The sequence below is a fragment of the Echinops telfairi genome, unplaced genomic scaffold (assembly GCF_000313985.2).
Source record: "Echinops telfairi isolate 266 unplaced genomic scaffold, ASM31398v2 ScPeMD7_23;HRSCAF=83, whole genome shotgun sequence".
NCBI classification, from domain to species: Eukaryota; Metazoa; Chordata; class Mammalia; order Afrosoricida; family Tenrecidae; genus Echinops; species Echinops telfairi.
This window is the reverse complement of record NW_022103920.1, coordinates 19,298,143-19,303,930: the sequence shown is the minus strand read 5'-3', so window position 1 is coordinate 19,303,930 and position 5,788 is coordinate 19,298,143.

Sequence of the window (5,788 nt, the reverse complement as noted above, 5' to 3'; positions counted from 1 at the left end):
GATAAAAATGATGTTAAGGAAATCGTATGAAATCCTCTGGTCTTGTGATTTTAGAGGATGGCTATGTTTTACTTCTTGATTGGAAAGTTGGCTATATTTTGTGATTAGTAACCATTGAGTTAGCTCCAACGCACGGTAACATTCTACATACCAATGTGGTCGAGGAAATAGTGCTGGATTCTGTGCCATCTTTGTGATTGTGTTGGTTCATCCAGTTGTGTACGTACAATTGACAAAACTAATTGAATTAGACTCTGAAGACATGCATTTCACTTTAAACTTGCTAATAAAGCAATGACTCTATGATAGGCAAGGAAAATAAGCATGCAGGTGGCTGGTTTTATGATAGTCCCTAACCCTTAGTCTTTTAAAGTTCTAGAACGTCACATCCTTTACAGTGAGGACATAAAACCCTTAGATTTTTGTACAAGTACTCCCAATCGTTCACCCACAGTATTCACAACCACCATGTTCTGTTAGCCCATAATGCATTTTTACATCAATTTGGGGTGCACAGAAGCTGTAGCTAAAATATCAAATCTTTTCATCAAGGGATGCTAAATCAATTACAACTATTGAAACACAGGAAACGGAATTGACAAATATATTTATAACAATTCACCAAGGAAGCATGAGGTATAAAACACTTACCTTTCAGGAATATTTGCAAGACCGTATTTCCATGCTCAAGCCACAAAGCTAAATGAATTAAGACTTTTTAAATGCAAATTTACTTTTCTCTACATAATAAAAAACAGTTGAAACGTTATCCTTCACTAATGAAGAAAGGCCCATAAGGGTTGTATTGTATCACCACAGCCCAACCCCTTTTATTTCCACCAAATCCCCTGAGATCTTAGGAAAGACAGCTATTGCAAAGCTCAAGTTAGGTTCAGGTAGTAACAGCACTGTCAGAAATCACTGTTCATTAACTGCTAGTGCTGCATTTTTTTCCCCTTCCCACTCTCCAGAGACAAAACAGCTACTGAGGGAAAGAAAGAACATAAAGGGTTTTCTTTTTTTTTCCATACTGAGATATAGCTAATATCACATCTGTCTGTCAAAGTGCATTGTGCTTCTGGTAAAAAAGATCAAAGCACCAGTTTACGATGGACAGGAAGATGTTGATTAAAAAGAAGTGGCTGTGTTGAGAACTAGATTTGCCAAAGCACACATGTCACTGGCCAAAGTCAATCCTGACTCAAAGCCACCCTGGAGGAGGGGGTAGAGCTGCTCCCATGGGCTCTTGAGTCTGTCCATCTTTATGGAAACCTCCTGTTTGATAGTGTTTATTTTTGACATTTGCTGCTGGGAACAGAGTATTTAATGCATGTGAATTAACATTATTCCTACTGCAATCAGTGTGAATTCCAGAAAAGGGAAATGTTACCCGAATGTTATGCAAATTATATGCACACTGTATGGTTTTCATATCATGCAACGCCCACCCTTTATTTTCACAATCCCATTATACCAATATTTTGCACCTGTCGCTGACTTCAAATTCAATATGTGTTTTCTATCCAACATATTTAATGTGAAATCTTCTTCATAGTGCATATTCTCTTGGAGATTGGGTTTCCCACAGTAAGATCCTCACCACCCTAATCCTGGAATTTCTAAAGCATTCCCTCCAAGGCAGGATTCCCTCCCCTGTTTCCAATTTGAGAGCTCTAAAGGTGGAAGAAATCACTTTTAATGACCCAAGAAAAGCCTTCCCTGGGGGCCAGCCTGAGCCCAGGAGGCATGCAGGTGTGTGCACCAAACACTAGAGAGGTCACTAAAGCTGGTAAATTTTATGAGCCGCAACCACGTACATTAAGTCTTGCTATCTAGCTGGCTGGCCACAATGTTCAGATGGTTTGAATTCCCCGAACCATGAAGAGCATGAGACAGGCATGCGAGCTGTGGGCACTACAGGCTCAAGTGTCCCACAGATGACACAAGTTCAAGTGGTCACACAGAGAACATGGGCAGGTGGAGAAGTGCACGCCCACGTCTGAATTGCCCTGCCTTCCAGTTTCATGCGGGGCTGAAACGACAGGATGCCAGTGTGAATGAGGAATTAAAATTCAGTTGGCATTTTGTCATTTCCTGGGTCCCAGGTTTTCACTAATGCCTGCAGTGCAGTTTGCACTTCAGCTTTCATTACCATTAGTTGGTCAAACGCTACTTCTTGAAATGGCTGAGCATCAACCAATTATTTCTGGTAGAATTTCTACATATTCCTTCTACTTTCTTTTGATGCATCCTGCATCACTCAATAGTTTGCCAATGGAACCATCCTCTATTACTATGTAAGAGCTGAGTATTTTCTTCAGTTCTTTTACCTTGTGATGTTATGAGTGTGTCCTTTATTTTTGCCTTTCTCATTCTTGGTCTTTGTGCACATTTGATTATGGTACTTTTATTCTGTCTTCTGGGGTTGCCTTTAAATTTATTTTGAACAGCCCTTTTAGGCCAATTCTCCTGTTTGCTTTAACTACTCTCTATGCAAATACAAGTTTCAGACTCCCCTTCGCCACCCGTTCCTGTCTTGTGTTTCATTCCTGTCTTTTTAATTGCCCTTTTCTGCCTTTATATATAATGTTCTTGATGTTATCCCCAGTATCGTTAGTACTTAATGCATCAAATATGTCCTTGAAATGGGCTAAAAATTCAAAGTTTGGCTCTCATGGTCTTGGCGTTACTTTTCTTCAGCTTCTACCTGAACTTCCTTAAGAGCAGTCGATGATTGGTCACAGTTCGCCATCGCCTTTATTTTGCCTGATGATATTGAGCTTCTCCATGGTCTCTTCCTACAAATGCAGTCAGTCGGCAAAGTCCATGAGCACCATCACCATGCATGTTATTGGGAAAGGGGGGGTTGCATGGAAGAAATCACTATTATCATACAACCTCCAACTTAATTTCTACCGTCAAGGTCACATTTTCCCTCTACTTCTCCTTCCTCTTGGTTTCTAGCTTTCATATCCCGGTCACCAGTAATTATCAATGCATCTTGATTGCATATTTGATCAATGTCAAGTTGAAAAAGCTGGTATAATTCTTCAATGATTTTATTACCAGCTTTCATGGTTTCTGTGTCACTTGAATAATAGTCGTATTAACTGGTCCTCCTTGTAGGCGTCTAGCTATTATCCTGTAATTGACAGCATTGTACTTCAAGATCTTAACATATTCCTTTCCATGATGAATGAGATGTCACTCTTCTGGAATTTGCCATTTCTTCAGAGTAAACATATGATTGCCTGATTCAAAAGGACCAATGCCAGTCCATTTGTGTCCACTAATGCCTAAGATACCTATCTGTATGTGTTCTCTTTCATTTTTAACAACTTCTAATTTTCCTATATTCATAGATTGTACATCCCAAATTCTGATTATTCATGTTTATTTGCAACTATTTCTTCTAAATTTGACCGAGGCCTTTGCAGCAAATGAAGGTCTCAAAAGCTAAGGTCAACTCTACTTTGATGAGGCAGCTCTTGCCCAGTCACATTTTGAGTGACTGCCAACCTGAGGGGCTCACCTTGCAGTTCCATACTGACAATGTCCCACTTCTGCTCACAGGCTTGTCAATAGCTAACCCCTCAGAAGTGGACATTCTATTCATTCCTCTGAGTGTAGTCTTAGTCTAGAACAGCGTTTCTCAATCTATGGGTCATGACCCCTTTGGGGGTTGAAGAACCCTTTCACAGGGGTCGCCTGATTCATAATAGTAGCAAAATTACAGTGATGAAGTAGCAATGAAAATAATTTTATGGTTGGGGCGGGGGTCACCACAACATGGGCAACTGTATTAAAGGGTCATGGCATTAGAAAGGTTGAGAACCACTGGTCTAGAATCTATTATGCTGAAAGCTGTTCACCATGCATCACCCTGCTGACACTTGAAATATTCGTGGCATAGATTCCTACACCACACCAATATGTAAGCCATCTATGTGTGGATACCTATCTATCTCTTATCTATATCATCTATAGCAAAATTGGTTTACTGTATTTATACAACACACACATCAACAATAAGGAAAAGATCTAATCTCAAAGGCAGTGATTATACACACACACACACACACACACACACACACACACACACACACACACACATGCAGATGGACCAGTACTCAGTAAAGAACATCATGCTTGGTCATACAAAGAGGAATGGGTTGACAGTGGCTGCCGCATTGGCCTCAGCAAAGCAGCACTAATGTTGTACAAGATTGCAGCCTTTCATTCCGCTATACATAGGTAATCGCTGAGTCCAATAGGTAATCGCTGAGTCCAATAGGAGCTGACATAACGGCATCCAAAAACAGTGGCAACATCAAAATAATTGCTACCTTTAGTTTCATTTACATATATACATAATAATTATAAATGGCAGCAATAAGTGCTCAAAACAAATACTAGGAAAATGCAAAGACTAGTCACAGATTTGAAGAAAATATTTGCAAAACCCATATCGGATACAAGATTTGTTTTCTAGATGAGGCCTGTATGAGTGGGAGCCAACTCATCGACAACTAACAACAACAGCTTAGCTACAAACAAGTCTTCAAATTCAACAAGGAAAGAAAGGACCCAAGTACAGTAAGGGCAAACTATCTGACGGAACACCTTTTCAAAGATAATAAACACATGGCAATGAGCATCCATAATGATGGTTCATATACATGTCACTGAGGCATCAATGGTATACAGCTCGTGCCCACCATTACACTGACTAAAGCTGAAAACACTGACATGACCACATGCTAAGGAAGCGGTGTGGCAAAAAGAGCCCGCGATTATTCTGGGTAGGAATAAAATGGTAGTGTCACTTTGGAAAAGAGTCTCAACATGTATTACAAAGCTAAACAAAGACTGACCATATGGCCCAGGAATATTAGAGAATAATATTATATTCTATACAAAATATAGTGCTTTCAGAGATTCAGTGGAAGGAGAAAGAGGTAAACTGGGGAAGGATAAGACATTGCAGTGACATTATTTCCCATGATACTGTAATGATACATGACATTACACATTTGTCGTACCCCAGAGGACTGTACAGCATAGAGTGAATTCTAATATACTAGAAACGTTAGTTACAGAAATACATCAATATTGGCTCATTAATGTAAGATTAATAAAAGGAGAGACTTACAAGGGGTCCAGGAGGTCTATGAACTCTCTCTGTACTTTCTGTACACGTTCTCTGTAAACCTGAAAGTGCTGCAAAAAATTGAATGTGTTCTAAAAAATATCCAATGAGCAAAAATGTGAATAAATCAGAACACATTAACTAAAATTTATAAAATTTGTAAATGGTCAGGGAACCTAGATTCTCAGAAATATAGCTGCCGCATCCGCACTGGCCATACACTGCCATTTGACAATGCTTCCATTTGCATCCCTTATTGTACGATATCAAATACAATCAGGAAACCTACATAATAGAATTTATGCACATTTTCAAAAACTTCCATCACAACAATACCAGAAGATCAATCTCGCATGCTTGCACACACTTATCCTTGCAAAGTCAAGAACGTTGCTAGGTGTTGTTTTTATTTTACATTTTTCCAAGCTCAAAAGGCAAAACTTTGTTTTCCTCAGAAATGAATGTCAGGCATCCAAATTGATGGAACAGTTGGAGAGCAGCCGGAAACACCGCCCTGAAAGTTTTACCACCATTGTCATAGCAAGAAACGGAAACTAGAGTGTTCAGTGAGGAGGGTCACTGGAAGCTTGTCAACTCAGAAAATGCTACTCTTCCAGGTAGCATTTCTAAATGGATTTG